Source organism: Ambystoma mexicanum, chromosome 12, assembly GCF_040938575.1.
Source record: "Ambystoma mexicanum isolate Mex_15411 chromosome 12, UKY_AmexF1_1, whole genome shotgun sequence".
NCBI lineage: Eukaryota > Metazoa > Chordata > Amphibia > Caudata > Ambystomatidae > Ambystoma > Ambystoma mexicanum.
The window spans coordinates 360,074,255-360,095,241 of record NC_090936.1 but is presented as its reverse complement, the minus strand read 5'-3'; the positions used below and the strand labels follow the sequence as shown (position 1 = coordinate 360,095,241).

Genomic DNA, 20,987 nt, shown 5'->3' with positions numbered 1-20,987 from the left:
GGATTAACCATGATCTTTCTTTTGGGGTCTACAATAGCTTTAACTTCATACCAGAGTTCCCTTGCGTCATTCTTTCTCAAAAGCACGTGTGTCAATTGCCACCTCGTTGTCCTAATGGATATTTTGTGAGTTCTTAACAAATTTTTGTATTTGGTTTGTAAATTCCTGGTTAGCTTACTGCACTCTATAACAGATAGACATCGTTATTTTGCATATGCACCTTATCTTTTCCCTCTTATCTGCAATTTCTGCATCATATGCTCTATCTCATTATTTTTCATGTATACCTCTGAGACTCCTCATAGTTATTCCATATAATTGGTTGCATTATCAGTCAATAAATAGGCCGTTTCCTCCACCTCTTTATTGGGGAGATCCGAATATACTCCGCCAAATCCCAGTCTTTTGTTCAAAGCCACCATATTTTTGTCTCTCCAGATAATCGTATGTCTGCCATTAGTTACCCCTATCTCCCCCGGTATGACGGGCATCTGATCTTCATGGGTGCTTACCCAATTTACTATGAGTACTTTCTGATCACTAAGTGTTATTTTCCTTAATCGGAATGTGATTGAGGTATAATTGGGCCAGTGCTAATAAACGCATATTCAATCCAACTTGTATATTTCCCATTGGACCAAGTATGGCAGTCTGTATGGCTGCCATGTGGCATAGGGATAAGATAATTAAGGTCAAATATTAGCATGTAGTTAAACCATTTAGCACCCCAATTAGATCACTCCTTCTCTAACCATATCCCAGTTACTGATGTATCCGCCTCCATATGCTGCTGAGACCTATCTCGTCCAGCGCGTTCAGAATTATCTGTTTTCTTACCCCCAGAGGGTCATATATAATTACCAATAAGGAACATTTATCACCATTTGAATCACTTTCCTTAAAATGCACTACTAAAACATATTCCTTAGAACCCTCTATTTCTATTTGTTGGACCTCCCTCCTGTTCTGCAGTCCAGTGAGCAATCCCCCACATGGCCTTCCCATTGCAGCCTTGTTCGCCGCACTGTTACAGCACACATATCGATCTAGACACAGGTTTTTTGTTAGCCAGGTCTCTTGTAAGTGAAATAGATCAGACTCTAAAATAAATTCTAGGCCCCGATTTCTATATACAATGTGGCAGTGGCTTCTAGTGTTCCAGCATAAAAGGGTGCAATGTTGATGGACTCTTGATTCCACTATTCGATTCTTCAGCACTATGTCGGGGTGTCTTGGCATTCAAATCCATTCTCCTCATGGTGGCTCATTTAGGTTGTCACCACCATACATAGTCTCAGATACTCGCCTCCATGTCTTGCCTCGGGAGGATAGCTGTAGCGGCAACATGCTCGCCTTGGAAGCAAGATGACACGAGCAACACAGGTTTGATCCCCGGGTCCGTGCTTAGAAACCTCTGGGTATTAAGCGTGTTATAAATAACCCATCATATCATACTCTGGGATTTGTCCCCACTTATCCTGCACATTTCTTTGCCCATTATTAGCTCCCTTATTCCACACCATTCCCAAATCCAAAAGATAGCCCATCTTCAAGAAATTGAGTGAAAGTGACATTATAAACTCTGCAGTAAATCTATTCTGCAAATCTAGACAAATCCAATTCTCTTCCCAATCCGATTTAGAACTTTGGTGGGTATGACTCCCAAATGGGGGCGGGGGGTATATGAAGCAATTTAAAGACGTCCTGTCTATTTAGGAACATTGTGGTTGCAGAAATATCTGTGATTGTCATGTTTTGCTTATCCAACTCAGGAGGTTGGGAGACGGACTTCTCTTTCCTCTCTGCCATTTCATTCTACAATCTCATATTCACTGTTCTTTCAAGTACAGACTTGGCCAATTCTTCCATGTTCGTGTTTCTCATCATACTTTCCTCAATACGTGAGGCATTTGACAATTCTATTTGGTCCCCCTCTTCACAAACTTAATCATCCTTGGTACCTGCACCCATCTTCTGTTTTTGCTTCCTTACTTTCCCCTGTCTCACTTCAATGGGTTCCTCTCTTAACTCAATATACTCCTCCATGCTGATACAAGTATATCACATGGAGTCCCCCTCTGCCAGCAAATAGGTATTCTCCCTTTGCTGGTTGCAGTTTCTTGAGTTATTTCCCTCTGCATTTTTTGCCTTGAGTTTTTGTATTCCTCCGACACTGACTACTCCTTGTTTGGTAGAATTCTACATCGATTTGTACTGACTGCTCTTCTGGTGTTTTATGGATGTCTGTCTGTGTCCAGTTTTCAAGAGGTTTTTCGAGCAGATTTTCAACCATAACAGCTAGCACATTCCCACTCTGGGTTTCTTCGGCCCAATCCATAAGGGTATTTGTATTCTCTGCTCCCACGTCTTGAACCTCAATCAATGATAACTCGTGTCCAACATCGGATATAATTAGATGCTCATGTCCAGTAGATGAGCTTTCCTCTGTGTTTCTCATAAGCGTTGAAGAGTGCATCTGCATGAACTCCCTCTTTTTTTCTAAAGCTTGCAGCTCTGTTTTGCACTGTCTGTCTTTGTCCTTTGTATATTTCTGTACATAGCTTTGAGGAGAGAGTGAAGTTCTTCTCTGGGTAATATGGTTTCCTGTCCCACACTACTTGCTGTTCTGTCAGTAGAGTTTGTGGAACTTGATACATTCAAACTTAATTCAGACATTACTTACACCCTACATGCCTCCGTTTCAGTTATACCGATGATATTCTCATGGAATTGTGGACAAGTAGTTATTGCTTCGATTACAGGTATATCACCCGCCTCCCTCTGTAAACTATAAACAGAGTTTTAGGAGTGAGTTGTCATTTTCATGTGCAGGTGATTTGTGTTGATCTCCCTGTCCTGTTTGCACGTTCCCTGCTTGATTATGAGATGTATTTAGCTGGCCTCCCACCTGACCACTATTATATTACTTCCTGCAGTTCGCTCGGTTGTTTGCAGGGCAGGGTAATATGCTGTGATCTTCCCCATTTTATTTGTAATGGCAGACGCCTTTTCACGATTTTCCAACTATATTAAAGCAGTTTTCACACTTTTACTCTTCTATGGGATAATTACCTCAACGACTTCCACAGCTGTGTCAGTTTGAGCTATCATTGTTTGGTCCGAAACCAATACTTCGGGTCTCGCTAGCTCGCCCTGCATCTTACTTCTAGTGGCGTATCTACTTGTACCACTATACAGGGGTCAAGTCCCAAAAAAAAAAAATGTGTGCGACTCATTAACAGATGTAATGGGATGTGACGTCGCCAGAAATTAGCATATCAAGGTGAAATATGCACAATTCATTGAATTGGCTTTGCAAAACCACCCAAATTGCATAGGATGAATGGCATTTTGTGGGGTGCATTTAAAGGCCCCAAACAGAAGTCCCTTTAATGTGAACAGCAGCCATTTAAACACTGCAACTAAAAACGGCCTGGCTTTTGCTTTCCCTGTCACATGAATGGCAGGAAATTAAACTCAGCAACAAAAACGGCCTGGCTTTTGCTTTTATTTCACATGAGTGGCAAGAATTTAAACACTGCAACAAAAAACGCCCTGGTTTTTTCTTTTTGCTCTTGTAAAATTAAAGAACCATGGGTAAAGGGGCCCACCTGTCATTATCAATGGACCAGCAGCAATGTAATTCACCCAAGAAGGAGGAATTAAAGAATCATGTGACATGGAAAACAGGATTTTTCAACATTAAAAGCAAAAGCGGCCTGCACATGTTTTTCAGATACAAACGACTTTAAAAAGCCACAATGGAAAAGGATATCACTGCTCACAGAAAAATGTCAGGAAAGCAAACCCTGATGTGTGGGGGGTGACCAAAGCCAATGTACAGGATGTTTCTCCACAGAACTGCAGTGACAGTTGGAGAGACACTTACTTCAGGAAAAACCTGTTCTCCTGGGGGCAGAAACTGCACAATGACAAGCCCCACTCCAGCTGGATGTCGCACCACCCAGCTAACAACCCTGCAATAAATTTGATGCTGCTGGAGGCGTCAACCTTCCCTCTACTGCAGACTCGCTGGCATTAAAGCAGGGATTAAAGTGCATCTACTTGTGACTTTGGGAACTGTAATGGCCAGATAGATTAGGTTTCTGGCTGATATGAACATATGACAAGTATGAGAGTTGAAGAAAAGGTGGGAAATGAAATTAGGAACTTGCTTGATAACTTACATATTCATAGCTGTTGTACATTTTATGAAAATGCCAAAACTGTGACACATGGCCATGCTACATCGTACAGATTTGGCGGTCGGCTTATCTAATTCCCCATGATAAGATAAATTCGAAGATATGTTTCATATTGCAGTGGCTAGTATAATTATGACGTTATGATACATAACTAGTTTTTGCCAAAGAATTGTAAGGAGAACAATAAGATGATGGCAAATGGAAAAAGACAGATGGTGTTTTCCTCCAATGAACCAATCCTGACTGGGGGTGGAAAGAGGGATGGTAACTGTCCAATCCTAGTGGCAGGGATAATTACAGGGTACTCCCCTAGATTGTAAAATTAGTGATGTAATTTCTGCTATATAAGGGGGGGGCTGTACTAGGAATCAGGACACACAAAAACTGGGCAGAGAGAAAAGAAGGACGGAGAGAAGGCTGCTGAACCTTACCATCTTTGAGAGTGGAGTGAGCAGACCCCCTGCCCTTTCTTTCCAGAATGTCCTGAGATGCAGCTGGCTTTCCTGAAATCTTAAACACAGGCTTGCTATGCAAGTAGCAATAACCCCAGCCGTAAATTGCATAAGCTCTTAATTTAAGTAGCAGTGAATCCAATATTTCCCCATTAAAAACCCCAATTTCCCGTGTAGTTCAGTCATCTCCCATTGTTTGCCTGGATAGGTTAGCACATCCCAATTAAGAAAACCCAGCATTTGTTGTGTAAATCCTTAGTATTTTGTAAGTAAATCAATTACTTCAAAACAGGGGGGGGGTCTGGGAAACTCTCTACCAGCACGAACACAGCCCATTGACTTGTTTTTGGGTGGATGGCCCTTGGGAGAGTCTCAACCAAGTCTTTAGCTCACTGTTCTTTTCACAGAGAAAAAATATCCCCACACATCAGTCTTTGTCCTGCCCAGGGGCAGTCCAGCACCGGAATGCTAGACAATTCTCCTCTGAACAAGAGTACCACAGCAACCCCATACACATGTTTCAGCCTAGTTGGGCATCATCAGTGAGGTGAAGCTGTGTCTCTCTAAGAGCCGTGAGCAAGGGGTCCACGTCTGGAGTCCCCTAGTAACTTAGATGAGACCCAAAGTTACTTGGTATGCAAAACAGGGGTGGGGGGGTCTGGGAAACTCTCTACCAGCACGAACACAGCACATTGACTTGTTCTTGGGTGGATGGCCCCTGGGAGAGTGTCAACCAAGTCTTTAGCTCACTGATCTTTTCACAGAGAAGACATTTCCCCACACATCAGTCTTTGTCCTGGCCAGGGGCAGTCCAGCACCGAAATTCTAGGCAATTCTCCTCTGAACAAGAGTACCACAGCAACCCCATACACGTGTTTCAGCCTAGTTGGGCATCATCAGTGAGGTGAAGCTGTGTCTCTCTAAGAGCAGTGAGCAAGGGGTCCACGTCTGGAGTGAGCGAAAGACTTGGTTGAGACTCTCCCAGGGGCCATCCACCCAAGAACAAGTCAATGGGCTGTGTTTGTGCTGGTAGAGAGTTTCCCAGACCCCCCTGTTTTGCATAACAAGTAACTTTCGGTCTCACCCTAAGTTACCAGGGGACTCCAGACATGGAGCCCTTGCTCACTGCTCTTAGAGAGACACAGCTTCACCTCACTGATGATGCCCAACAAGGTTGAAACACGTGTATGGGGTTGCTGTGGTACTCTTGTTCAGAGGAGAATTGCCTAGCATTTCAGTGCTGGACTGCCCCTGGGCAGGACAAAGACTGATATGTGGGGATATGTCTTCTCTGTGAAAAGAACAGTGAGCTAAAGACTTGGTTGAGACTCTCACAGGGGCCATACACCCAAGAACAAGTCAATGGGCTGTGTTCATGCTGGTAGAGAGTTTCCCAGACCCCCCCTGTTTTGCAAATCAATTAATTCCCCCATTAAATTTCACAGATCGGATTGTTGAAATTCGAAACCAATAATCTTGTTCCTCGTGTTATTATTTAATTGTTATAGTCATTGAAGTGTTTCCCCAAAACAATTATTCCCCTTCTGAGCTGAAAACCAAATTTGTCTGTGTATTGTGTGCATTACCAAACAAATCCCTATTTGTATCTGTCAGTTTAAACACCAACTGGTTTCATTAGTGTGAGCAATCCCTTTGCCTAGAAGTCTACCTGTTATTTGCCTCTGTCATTGTCACTGAAAACCGATGTTCCTATTGTAAGCTAAACCCCTTCCCTGAGCTGCCTGTTATTTTAAGCTTCAGTGTAAACAAATTTTAATTTGCCACTGAATTGTATTCTCTAAAACGTTGCCTATCTCCTAAGTGTAAGCAATACAAATGTTCTTCTATTCTGTCCTCTAGCAGTTTTGAGAAAGAATCAAAACCCCATTCTTCCATTTTGCTCCAAAAACGGGGTTTCCCTTTCTTTGCTGACTTCCCATCTTGCGGTGGTGGGCTTCACCCCAAATCCAATTTTCCCCTATATTCCTACTCCTTGCCATTGCCTTCCATTCAAAGGAATCAAGTTTAATTGATGTTTGGGGGTGAGTGTTGCAGGGGGGAGTGCTTAACAGCAGGTGCTATCACTTTGTGGTAAATTGTTCTTTTTCTGTACTGCCATTAAAAAAACAGAATTAACTGCAATAGCATATTTCAACCTGGTTGTTTTGTAGAGATTATTGCATTTTGTGTTGCCACAATATTGGTGGCTGTGTAATTGGTTGATTTTCTTTTTTCATTAAATAATAAATTAATACATATCTTATTTATACACACCGGCCTGGTTTCTGGTATATCGGGACAAAGGGTGCTGGTGGAGGTTTGGTGTGAGATGGGTTGGAGGCCTCCTTAAAAAAATGTGGTTGTAATAATAAAAAGCGTTATCTTGTGCGCCACCTTCATATGCAAGGGGAGAGATCCTTGACTGCATAAAATACTGTGACAGCTTGGGGGCTCGAGTCCGGGATTAAGGAAAAGTTTTCACCCGTGACAGTGTAGCACAACGGATTAGCCCATTGAAGGTATTGGATGATAAGATGTGTTATACTGTGAAGGCGCCAGCCAAACCTGTACCCTAGGTATCAGAGCTGTGTGGGCAAACAAAATAGCGTAAGCATAAACTAGGAAGGAGCAGGGTGGAGATTTTGCCCTTGCATAGATAACCCAGCAGGTACAGAACACTCTTCACAAAGAGCACCGTGGAAATTAACATGGCTAGGAAGAACCGTCTGTCCAAATTGTTCATTAAAGGGGAATGGGCAAAACAGGACATGAAGCCTGGCAATCTAGTATGATGCAACAGGTAACCTCTACAAATATGGATGTGTGGCAGGACAGTGGCCTGTTACATCAAGCCCTGACCAATTACTATATGACGCGGACAACTAAAGATGAGCAAACTAAAATGGTCCAACTCACTGCATACATGTACTTCCACATGGTAATCATGGAAGAAAGGTACCAGGAGAGTATAGCCGCTGGGCAGAATCAATCTGAGTTATTGGAGCAAGTAAAAGGGGAGTTAAGGCAGGTAGAGGAGAAAGTGCGAGAGAGACAACATTCTGGGTTAGAATTAGGAAACATCATTCAGCAGCTAAAGGAGGACTTGGCAGTACAGCAACAAACTAATTCAGTGCGGGAGTCCCAATTATCTGTACTGAAAGAGGAGTGCCAAGAGAGGGTTGATTCCCTGAAATAGTCAACTAAAATTGAAACAACAAGTGACATACAATAGAGCCTGCTTAGGGCCAAAGCAGGGGGGATCAGCTTTCCTCATTTGGCACCCAAACTGTGGAATACCCTGCCCAACACTCTCCGAGTTGAGACTTCACTCACAATTTTCTGCAAAGGCCTCAAAATCACACTATTTAACTAACCCCTGCCCCCCAATGCCTGTTGATTTCTGCACCCCTAAGAACTGCCTGTAACTAAGTCTGTTTAACTCTATTCACTGTCATCTAACCAAGTATGCTTATTTCAGTAAACAGGTATGTCTCTGTAACCAGCTACACTCACCTGTAACAGCGCCACAATGCCTCAGTGCTGCTGTGCGCCATCTAAATGTTGATAAATAAATAAATAATATATAGAGGACATGTGTGCATATCAAAAGCAGATTAAGCAATTGGAAGATGAGAATAATCAGTGGGTTATAAAGGAGGTCCATTCCTAAACAGATTTTGACCAGGAACTCCAGAAATTGGGCGCTATATAACAGCAGAGAGATCACCTCTGTGGACAGAATAGTAGGCTGTGTCAGGAAAAAGATGTCCTGTGCCAGGAAGTGTGCCAGTTGAAGGCAGACCTGGAGAAAGGAGAGTAATGGCTTGAGGAACTGATGGATATACAAGTAGAGTATGAAATAATGAATGTGAGATATGAGGCGGATATCATTTGACCTAGAGCAAACAACACAAACCAAAACTGCACAGAGTGAGGAGATTAGCCTCCTGCAAAAGAAGAGGTCTGAATATTCCCAGATCCTACAAGAGTTACAGAAAGAAAGTGAGGCCATGTGTGAAGAGAACAAGGGGCTCCAAGGCCAAGTAGTGGCCCAAGGCAAGGTCATATAAGCCAGTCAAGCCCTGGTAGCAGAGTACAAAGCTCAGGCCCCTGCGTACTACCAAGAAATAGGGGCTGAGAAAGAGAAATTAGATGGATTAGAAAAAGAACGGGCTAGATTTACTCAGGCCTTGAGGAACCCCAAACAGTTAGGGAATGCAAGGGCGACCCCTGAATATGGTGAGATGCCCCCTGTACCAGGTACCTCAATCAGGCCCATCACCTTGCATGCTCCAGGTGCGGCTAACTTCTTAATTATGAGTCAACAAGAACCAGGAAATATGAGGCAGCTGGAACCAAGCAGGCCTTGCATGACTGAGCGGGAAGGCCAGCCCCCATCAGAGATTGATGGATGTGCCTCATTGCTTAGGTTTAAAAATATTTTGGCAAATATATCTGATCAGGAGGACTCCTATGAAGAGAAGATCAGGGAGTTCGAATGGCAGAGACATCAGCTACAAAGGGACCGCCTTGTCCACTTTGCAAATAAAAAAGAGTCTGACTTTAGGCCCCAAAAGAGCATACTGAAAACCTCCACCCATTCAGCGAGGTGGGGGGCGTTCTCCACCAACCCCGGAAGTCAGATGAGTGTTCCCTGTGCAAAAGAGGGAGTCCAAGGGAAGTGACCCAGAGAACCCACAATACAACAGGGGAGAAGAGACCAGGCCCGTCATTCTGGGAGAGACTCCCAGTCTCAAAGAATCAGGGAGAGCCTAGACGATAGGAATAGGACCACAAATAGCAGCAGCTCTGAGGGCGAATGGACTCACGCACAGTGGAAAAAGAAGGCTGCCAAACAAAAGAGAACTCTGGTAAAAGACCCCATTAGACAAATAAAAGCCATTAGAAACTTCATGACCTTTTAGCATAAAAATGCCAAATAATCAGTCTGGGAGCATCTGGAGCTGTATGACCAGATGATGATGTCATTTGGCATAAAAAATTACCATAATTCTATGGAGTTTGCCAAGTGGGCATTCTCCCCAGAATACTCCAGCTTCTTCGCTGGGCTGGAGGATCAGAATCATTCAAGGTGATCTACCGACAAGTTGGCCCACTTGAAGCACTTCTCCATGCACTGAACCCCCAGGAGGCTCGCAAGGCGGCCTACAACCTGCAGTGTGGAGAGGATCAGGCACTGAACTGCTAGACGGGTACTCACAAACAGTAGAGAGTTCATTAACACCTTTTTCCATGCCCTCCCTAAGTACATAATGACACAACTGGTTAGGGACTTCCACGAAGAAAGGACCCTGGACTGGGTGATAGAACAAGCTGCCCGGATCTACGAGGTCCAAAAGCCTGTGGAAAATAAGAATTCCCCCAAAAATCCCCAACAATCCCGCTGCTGCCAAGGTGGCTGAGCGTAAGAATACCCCCATTTTGGACCTAGAAATGGGTGGGCCTAAAAATACACCTCCCGCTAACAAACTAACTGAGCGGCAGAGAAGGCCCTCTGACCAGTCCCAAGCAGGTGGTAGCCAGGCAGGGTACCCCACAAATGTGTCACCTGACTCTGCCGACTACATTAGCCCAAGGTATAAGGGGAACAGACCCATCTTGGGGTAGGTATGGACTCCACCAGCTCAATGAGGGGATCCAACCAGGTAAGTATGGCCCCAGGTAACTTTCCTCCCAACTTTCCACCAGATTTCCCACTAAACTTCCCTCAGGAGGGCAGTAATATTTCACCCTCCAGTTTAAGTTTCTTCCCTAGGTACCCTCCAAACCGTAACATACAGAACAATCCTTCTCTCTCTCTCTCCCCGCTTTCAGCAGTCTAGAGCCCCAAATCAGGGAGAATGGAGAACAAGGATGGAGGGCTAGCAGAGAAACCCTCCATACCCAAGCTACTCGGGGAGAAGGGACAGCTACCCTTCCCGAGAGCAGCAAAGATTTGATCCTAGAACCCTGTATCTGCCAGAGAGAGTGTCACTACTGGAACGCCAGGTCCAGACCTTTATCCAAGACCTGAGACGCATGTTGAGGGCTTACCAGAGCCCTCAAATGAACATGGCTGCCCAGAACAGCTCAAACCAAGGGTCTGGCACCCCGGAACAATGACGGGGAGAAAACCCTGACAACCAACAGGTTCCAGAGGAGGAGGCCCGGGGGAAGGGTAATGCAAAGCCCTAGAGGAAGCTTCCTTCCTCACCCGTGAAAAGCCCCTAGAATCCTCTGAACCTGAACCAAAATCTCCTATCCCTGAAAAGCTGCAACCTAGGGAACAGAGGGTAAGTAGGAGAAACCAAGGGACAAAGAAGACCCATTTTGTGGAGGAGGTCAGCGTCCTCCAGTTTGAAGGGGAAGAATCCCTGGAGGATTCTTGGAAGAAAGTATTCTCTTTCAAGGATGGGGGGATTCGTACCAAAGAAAAATGGGTCCCAAGAGACCCTAATGTAGACTTGGTATGTATGGGGACTGACCTAGAACCGCCTATCCCTGAACCCCAGAAATGTCACCCCAATGACTCAGAAATAAAGGAGGGATCCCCCCCCCCCCAATCCGGTTCAAGTGACTGTCTCTGGGAAAAGGGGACAGCACAGAATCCTGGGAAGAAGGGGATTCCCAAATCCTCCAAATCTCAGGTTGCCAAATTTTGTTAATAGATTCCCGAACTCCGACACAGAAAATTGCCCAAGGTCACACAGAGTTCACAATAAAGAAGTTAACCACCCAGCTGGCCCAAAATGCCCATTTCCTTTGCCCTCTGGAAGAGAAAGAAGGTATGTTTTATGCACCCATCAGGGTGCAATGGCAGTGCGCATTTTCAGCGCTGGTGGATACAGGTTCCCGAGCCACCCTTCTATCCAAAAAGGCATTTGATCAACTCAATTCAGGAAGGGGGGAGTCACCAAATTCCCCTCAGAACCTCTTCCTGGACAACTCCAGACCTACGACGGAAATTACATTTCCGTTGAGGGGACTGCGGATCTGGAGATCAAAATTGGGCGACACATGGCGAAACACCCAGTTATAGTCGTTACTCCAGAGGGAACACCCTGTCTATTAGGGAATGACCTCCTTCAGAGGTTCTCACCCCTAACAGACTGTGTAAACAAGGTCCTCTGGACACAGACTAACCGGCCATTAAAATTAAAACAGAGCACCAACTATGTAAGCTTAAATGGCACATGCCATATGGTTGAGCAACGGTCTGACAAAATTGAGTTCCACTTTAGGAACAATCAAGTCCTCGAAAAAACTGTAATTGCTGTAGGAGAACAAACTGGTGATGGGAACCCTTCTCCATTCTTGAACATCAACCTTCCTTCCAGTTTTAAGTGGCATTCCACACTGGAAGGAAATACCCTGAAATTTTATACTGATCCACAATTTGAAGAAAACACAAACCCTATGATAATCTTTGTCGCTTATGCAACTCATCAACTGGCTATCGTTTGTGTTAGGAGCCGAGACAGCCATTGGAAAATAGGTGAGAAAGTTCTTATAAACCTTAGCTCCTAAAAAGCCCATAAATGTGTTAGTGTCTGGTGACTTAAGTCTCTCTCTGAGGTTTTCCTGTCCCCCTTAAGGGGGAGTCAACTCCAGATGAACCCCGACTTCCCTATCCACTGGGGTGATAGGAGGGTTGGGCGGGGGGGTTAAGCATCACAAGTTAACCCCCATCATGCCAAAGGCGGTGGCTCCCACTTGGGGTGAGATGACAAACTCCCCTCATTCGTCACAATCTCCTCTCATAGGCTGTTCATCATCATAGGAGCAACTACTAGGGGGGTTAAGGGTGTACTGACCCCCTCAATAAATGCAGAACATGATGTTTGATCCACCCCAAATATTCCACCCTAGGCTCTTCCTCACTGAGATCAATCAATTTAGAAGGGACTGCTGCCACTCAAGTAGGACAGGGCAGGCTGCACAACTGAGAAAGGGTTATATATGTCATATATGTCTCATAGTTTGCAGACACGTCACTATTAGGGTGAGAGTTGTGATAAACGAAATCAGCACCAAGCCCAGTGTGCATTACTACCTCAGAAAGGTTGCAGCTTAAACCGCTATAACAGACATATTTTTCAAATATAAAAACATGTCATTCTTCTGATCCCAAAGTGCTCTTTGATTTATGAAAAGCAGCCAGGTGCAAAAAAAGACATACATGGCTTACTCCAGTCTTTACACTGTTTTACTGCCCCTGAACATTTTATATTTCTTTTGTTGGTGCAATGGGAGACAGGAGGGGAAAACACGTGTATTTCACCTCATCCCTGTTCTGCATTCAAAAATATCTATTTTCCCCTAAGTGAGAATTTCATGGAGGCTTACATGGAGGCGTAAAACTGATGAATTTGTGGGGAATCTGTCAGCATTTAGCACATACGAAAATCAGATGGATTACATTAAAATCCTTTGTCAATGCAGTCTTTTCCTGGTAGCTTTTGTATTTTTTCAAAATGGAAAGTAAAATGAAAGAGTAAAGGGGATTTCATCTGTACTTATTCTTTCCATCTGCACTCCATTTTGTAAAAGTGAAAAATTGTGTCCAGGGTATCAACCAGCACGTAAATGCTAACACTGGCGGCTACGTGCATGCAATTGGCACTTTTAACAACATGAGCCTGTCTGATTAAATTTTTTAAATAATGAGTAAGAGAACATTTTATTTAAATACAGTGATTTATTTACAAACTGAGCTGGAGCGATGTACTGACAGTATGCAGACTGGATGCCAATAAGACCACCAGACACCAAGGTGCATCACCCAGAATATATGCTTGCAAGGTCTCATGATTTACTGTTTGGGGCATGCACCACCCCACCACTTAGCAACGCCAATCACTCTTTCGCCACCCTCCCCCACGCCCCTTTGTAAGATTCCCACACCTTAAATTTTGCTTTTACTTGATGCTTTACGTTAGAGAACCAAATGGAAATTGTATGGCCTTTTCTGACATGTTCGCTAAAATAAAACTAAAAATGCACCCTTTATTATTTTACATATGTTACCAGGGGGAGAACTCAGCTGAACATCCCTAAATTACTTAAGGCTATCTCGCTATGCTCAGTCGCTTGAGCAACGTTGAGGGAGATGGTAATGACCCTGCAATAAAAGATATTCACCTCCTGCTTGTGACATTGAATCATTTACAATGCCAGTGCCCAACTAGTATAGTGTGCAGGGTGTGCTAAGGCAGCATGAGCACCATGTGTATTGCACATTCGTGATGGCCAAGGTTGGATTTGCAGTCTATGGCATGGTGCATGATTCTTCAACGAGCAAAGCGATCATCTCAGGAGGACTCATAGGGTGGCCCCCTAATTATCACTCTGGCCTGGTGATAACATGGTCATATGATAGGATTGTCCTAATCTGCTCATCTTGCTTTTACTGTGCTTCTGCCTACATCTGACTTGTAATGTTTTATTTCTTGGGCCTCATGTGCTGCAGCTTACTGCTACTTTATTCAACCTACAGCATGATACACTGCGGCTGCCCTATCACCAACCTGGCCTATGTCAAATTGATACAAATGTTTTTGAGTTGGGCAGGTTCATGCAGTACTGTCTGCTGGCATCCAGGTGTGAGCTGCTGGCCCATGCGCTAAGTGTGTCCATCACCACAATGCCAGACCACTAAGCCAGCGAGAGAGGCAATGTCAGACACTAGAGTGAGCCACAAGAAAGCCAAGACTTCCCCAGCCCAGCCAACATCAATTCGGCCTTGAGTTGAAAGAAATTCCTTCCAAATTCCAATCCCTAAAAGGCACTGCCAGAGCTGAGTGTTCCGCCCACTTGGTAAGTATTCAGGGAAACAATGGGACTAATGGTTTGGGGGATGCAACCATGTTCTTCTTTGAAAGGCCCTCTATACCTGCAAGACAAGCTAAAACCTTACCTCCCACCCGCACCCTAAGATCAAGCTCTGCCCTCCTTTTAGTGATCCCTCCCACCAACTCTGTCAGGATTGGAGGATCCTCCTTCTCAGCTATGGCACCTACTCTGTGGAACTCGCTTCCACCTCACATCCGGCACACCCAAGACTACTTGTCATTCCGCAAATTTCTAAAAACATGGCTCTTCCAATAACACCACAGACAACCCTAAAGTTATGTCTGAACCCCCATCAACCCAATGACAAAACACACAATGAGACTGTCTACCTGGTGTTCAAAGATATCCAATCCTTCCCACAGGATGAAATCGATGGAATGGATGGAGTGGATGGAGTGGATGGAGTAAATGGAGTGGGTGGAGTGGAATATGTTGGAGTGGATGGAGTGGATGGAGTGGATGGAGTGGATGGAATTGGATGGAATTGGATGGAATTGGATGGAGTGGATGGAGTGGATGGAACTGGATAGAGTAGATGGAGTAGATGGTGTGGATGGAATTGGATGGAGTGGATGGAATTGGTAGGAATTGGATAGGGTGTATAGAATAGATGGAGTGGATGGAATGGATTGAATGAATGGAATAAATGGATGGAATGGAGAGGATGGAGTGGATGGGGTGGATAACATAGATGGGAGTGGATAGAGTGGATGAGTGGAGGGAGTGGAGGGAGTGGAGGGAGTGGATGGGATGGATGGGATGGATGGAAGAAATGTATGGAGTGGATGGAGTGGACTGAGTCAATGAAGTGGATGGAGTGGACTGAGTCGATGGAGTGGATGGAGTGGGTGGTGTGGAAGGAGTGGGTGGAGTGGATGAAATTGGATGGAATTGGATGGACTGAAGGTGTGGATGGAAGTGGATGGAGTGGATGGAATTAGTTGGAACTGGATAGAGTGTATGGAATAGATGGAGTGGATGAAATGGATCGAATGGGTGGAGTAGGTGGAGGAGGTGGAATGGATGGAGTCATTGGAATGGATAAAATGGTTCGAATCAGATGTCATGGATGGAACTGGATGGAGTGGATGGAACAGATAGAGTTGATGGAGTGGATGGAGTAGATGGAGAGGATGGAGTGGATGGAGTGGAGGGAGTGGATCGAATTGGATGACATGGATGGAACTGGATGGAGTGGATGGAACGGATGGAGCAGATGGAATGTATAGAGCGGATGGAATGGATAGAGCGGATGGAACTGGACGAAGTGGATAGAATAGATGGAACGGATGACATTTATAGAATAGATGGAATGAGCAAAATGGATAGAGTGGATGGAACGGATAGAGTTGATGGAACTGGATGGCAGTGGATGGAACTGGATGGAGTGGATGGAACTGATGGTGTGGATGGAACTGATGGAGTGGATTGATCTAGATAGAGTGGATGGATCTAGATATAGTGGATGGAACGGATAGAATGGATGGACCTGGATGGAGTGGATGGACCTGGATAGAGTTGATGGAGTAGATGGAACTGGATGGAGTGGATGGAACGGGACAGAGTGGATGGAACTGGATGGAGTGGATGGAACGGATGGAACGGATGGAGCAGATGGAACGGATAGAGTGGATGGAATCGATAGAGCAGATGGAGTGGATAGAGTAGATGGAACAGATAAAATGTATAGAAGAGATGGAACAAACAAAATGGATAGAGTGGATGGAACGGATAGAGTGGATGGAAAGGATGGAGTGGATGAACTGGATGGAGTGGATGGATCTGGATGGAGTGGACGGTACTGATGGCGTGGATTGAATTGATGGAGTGGATGGATCTGGATAGAGTGGATGGATCTGAATAGAGTGGATTGAACAGATGGAGTAGATGGAAAGAATGGAGTAGATGGAACTGATGTAGTGGATGGAACTGATGGAGTGGATGGATCTGGATAGAGTGGATGGATCTGGATAGAGTGGATGGATCTGGATAGAGTGGATTGAATGGATAGAGTGGATGGAATGGATATAGTGGATGGAATGGATAGAATGGGTAGAGTGAGTTGGATGAACTGAATGGGTAGGGTGAATGGGATAGCTTGAATGGATAGAGTACATGGATAGATTGAATGGGTAAAGTAAATGGGATAGATTGAATGGGCAGAGTGGATGAGATAGATTGAATGGACAGAGTGGGTGGATAGATGGAATGGGTAGAGATGATGGAATGGATAGAGTAGATGGAATGGATTGAATGGATAGAGTGGATGGAATGGATAGAGTGGATGGAATGGATAGAGTGGATGGAATAGATAGAATGATGGAATGGATGGAGTGGACGGAGTGAATGAAATAGATGAACTGGAATAGATAGAATATATGAAGTGGATAGAATGGATTAATTGGATAGGGTGGATGCAATGGATGGAATAGATGGAATGGATAGAGTGGATGGAATGGACGGAATGGACGGAATGGATAGAGTGGATGGAATAGATGGAATGGATAGAGTGGATGGAATAGATGAATGGATAGAGTGGATGGAATGGATGGAATGGGTAGAGTGGATGGAATAGGTGGAATGGATGGAATGGATTGAATTGATGGAATAGGTGGAACAGATGGTATGAGTAGAGTGGATGGAATAGATGGAGTTGATGAAGTAGAAGGAATGGATGGAGTGGATGGAATGAATGGTGCAGTTGGAATGAGCAGAATTCAATGGAATTCGTCCCACACGTGTATCATTGTGCACCCTGCCCCCCTGTTCACCATGCTGTTGCTATATATCTGTATCCTCCCTATATATGCTATGTATCTGTATCCCCTATATACCCATCACATCACTATGTTTACTCTCTACTATACACCATTGCTCAACTAGAACACAGCTATACCCCTGATTAATTCGGCCTAGCTGTCCACATACGAATACGACCTCATCAACACTGCATCACCCTAATAAAACACAGCTAGTCGAGCACATTCCGGCATAGTTGCTCACATATGCTTCCTTCAGTCCTAACGCAGCCAGAGGCCAGTCTGGATGTCTACCCACCAGACTGCACACATTCAACTGACATCTCAAGCACCACACCTGAACACTAGGACGCAGCTACCACCCAGCATCACATCAGCTGCACACTTACCTGGTGCACCCACGCACCCTACAACACTATCTCTCTCTACTGACCAAAACTACAGTTCCCGAGGGCGTTCAACCTACCAGCACTTTGAGGTCATACCAATGATATATAGAGTGCTATATAAATGCCAAATAACATAACAAATAACATAACATATGATTCTTTTCTTTTTCACTTTTCATTTGTTTCTCCTACAGCCTCCTTAACCTCATTGCTCATAAACTGCTCACAACCATAGTAAGAGCTGAGTTCAGAAACCAAGACTGTTAGGATAAAGTCCTGCAGTTATTAGAGCCTGGCCACTGAGCCAGATTAAGTGCATGGAGAGCGATGCTGATGGATCATAGAAGGGGATAATGCAAAGGTGTGGGCAGAAAGAAGAGCAGTGGAAACGTTGGAGGGGATGGTGGGGATGTCCCAGTGTTGCGAATACGAGGGGATACATGAGGAAATAAAGTGTGCACCTCACCTTTGGTTTGGGATCTCTCCAGAGAGAGGACTCATTTCTAGAAGAGTGTTTACAATACTAGGGCAGGTACTGCATTGGCCTAGCATCCAAATCATGTCAAGATTTCACGCCCAGAGAGAGGCCAAAGAACGGATGATCAGGTAACTTCAGCAACCACAATGTGAGACCTCCAGAAAGAATGGTCAATCCCTGTCTTGAACCTTTCAGAGGGCAAGGTGATGAGTTAGGCATCCTGTGTAATTCCAATGAAGTGAAAGGGGGCCACGGTATGTGGTTTCTCAATGTGCGACGCCTCGGTTACATGGAAGCCCCCGAGTCCTGCTAAGAGCCGCAGGGGGCTAGCTCTGGCGCTGTGGGAGAATGGATCCCTTTCTGGCTGGCACTTGGCTCTTCTGGATCTAATGTGCATAATACTGCCAACTGAAAAGAGTGCAGCAGTGAAAATATTAGTCACAGAAGGCCTTAAAACAGTTTACTGAGAGTCATAGTTTGCCGAAGGTAGGGTGAGATTATTCCTAGCGTCTGTTAGATGTTACAGATGTGGGGAAACCATGACAACGCATTCACAGCTAATAATGAAAGCGGGAGAGGCTATGATTAGCAAAGAGCAATACATTGAGAGGAGCAAAGGAGCACCTGGGTGGTGAGGAGTGCTTTGAAAGTAAACAGTGAGAAGAAATAGATTTTACAAAAGTTCAGAAGATGTAGCTTAGCAGCCGTAGCAGCTGAGATGATGAAGGGCTGAGGTTTCCGGTCGCTGTCCAAGAAAACCCCTAAACTGCGAGCACATAAACTATGTCACGGGTTATAAAAAAAAGGTTTGTTTGCATAAGAATTAACTCAGAAACATATAGGGGGGACGGGGGGAAGCATGATCTCGGTATGCCATGCAGTAATATTCTATTGATGTATTTATTTGCATCACACCGACTCCCAGTCCTTAGGATCCCTGCATGAAGGCACAGGCACTACAGGCAATAGCTTGTGGCACTATAGCCCCTGTTGGTCAGCACTGTGCCTTTTCTGAGAGTCATCAGCCATCTGTATCTGGATGATCATAACACGCCCTCAGTCCACATATGCCACCTCACATGGTTGTATACTAATTGACCTTTTCACAATTGACCTCGGGAGAATTGACCTAATTTAGAAGGTCAATTAGGACATATATGCGGGGGAAACCCCCTGCAAAGCCCCCCACCCAATCCAAAACCCCCTGCAACCCCAGACCCAAACCCCTTATATTATTTATAATCCAAAACCAACCCAATACATATAAAAAATAACTAAAATAATATAAAGGTCAATTGTGCAGAAGGTCAATTAGGACCACTATAATTAGGTTAATTGTGCAAAAGGTCAATTGTAAAAGGTCAATTTGGGTAAAACCCCTCACATGACATTACGTTGCTCTATACTTTAATATGCTACGCCTGGTTGTACAAAAGGATGTTATAATGTTTACTTCTGGAAGGCTGCATAAGCACCTATGTTTGCTGGAGAAAGAATGGTAGGCATAGGCAGTGGAAGCCTGGCACGCATTGTACATGCTTTTCACCAAGATGCCATCTGTCCAAACCATAATGCCCATGCACCCCCAGAAGCCCTGTCTGCCTGGTTAAATTCAAGCTGTATGCCCTTGGCAGTGCCCTCAGTTCTCTCGCTCGCATTAGCTCTGCGCACTTCCGGGCACATGTAATAGTCGGGGCGAGTAAAAGGGAACAGCAAAGTGTCTGCAGAAACCGCTGGGGGGCAAAGGGGAAGAACTACATGCTGGGGACCCTTTGCCCTGCTTCCATTAACATCCGTGCTCCCTAATAAACTCTAACTCAAGCTCAGACCACGTTTCTGTTCAGTGTCACTGCTCGTATTTCCCTTCCAACTTCACCCAATCTCTATCCCCTTCTTCTCTCCCGCCCATTTCCCCTTCACTTTCTTCTCTTGCCCTATAGCTCTTTGCAGTGGCCTGAAGGTGATGCTGAGTGACATATAAGAACCCTTCTTCCATAAATATTTTTTTATTAAAATGATATAGTTTATTTCTAAACTTTTCATTTCTCTACATTACATTCGTAAATGTCAGTCTGTAAATGTAAAAAAAGGGAGAAAAAGAAGAGAAGGAAGAAAAAAAAACACATTTTCTCTTCCTTTTCCTTTTTCCCTCTTCCTTAGTTCATTACATCCTCTTTGGTAATAAATAATACTATTGTAATCCTTGTATAGATATTTGCTTAAATATTTAATTGGTCTTATTTGTGGCAATATATTTTTCAGACTAATTGTTAGGCATCTGCCTACATACGGGCAATGTGGAGACTCTTGCTTATCACATCGTTATGGAAGCGTTGGCATTTCCATGGTAACCGTCCGATCACAAGATGGCGTTGGTTACGGAACGCTCATCACGTGGCCGATGACTTGAGACTCTAAGATGGCTGCCTCCAACAGTGAGGACTCGGAGAATGCCACAGGCATAAAACAGGCACAGTTCAGGTATTCGGTGCGTTGCAACTATATTCCTATGTTGCCAGCGCTCCTGTCACTTCCACATTCCTCTCTTTTCCTCTGTACCGCAGGGTTTCCGTCCCTTTCCCTCTTCTGTGCTTACAGTGGTTACTCTGGGAAAACGACTTGCTTTCCTTGGGAATCCTTTTGCTCGCCTCCTCTCTTGGGTATTCTCACTGCCTTCCGCCTACCACAGTTTTACCAGGCAGTCCATTGAGCTCTGCTCATAATCTGGAGCCCTGAGAAGCTCCCTACTTCTTGTGACTATTTCGCCTTACATTTATCATCCTCAACCCAACTAATTCAGACCAGCAGAGGAGGATTTCTCCCGGATAGGGTTTCCTCCTCAATTCAGGGTT

General features: G+C 44.7%; 1 protein-coding gene across 2 annotated transcripts in view; it reads right to left on the bottom strand.

Moving 5' to 3' along the window:
- Window positions 1-20,987, bottom strand: part of LMNTD1 (lamin tail domain containing 1) — a 2,112,860-nt gene that overhangs the window by 2,038,966 nt on the left and 52,907 nt on the right. The window lies entirely within an intron of this gene.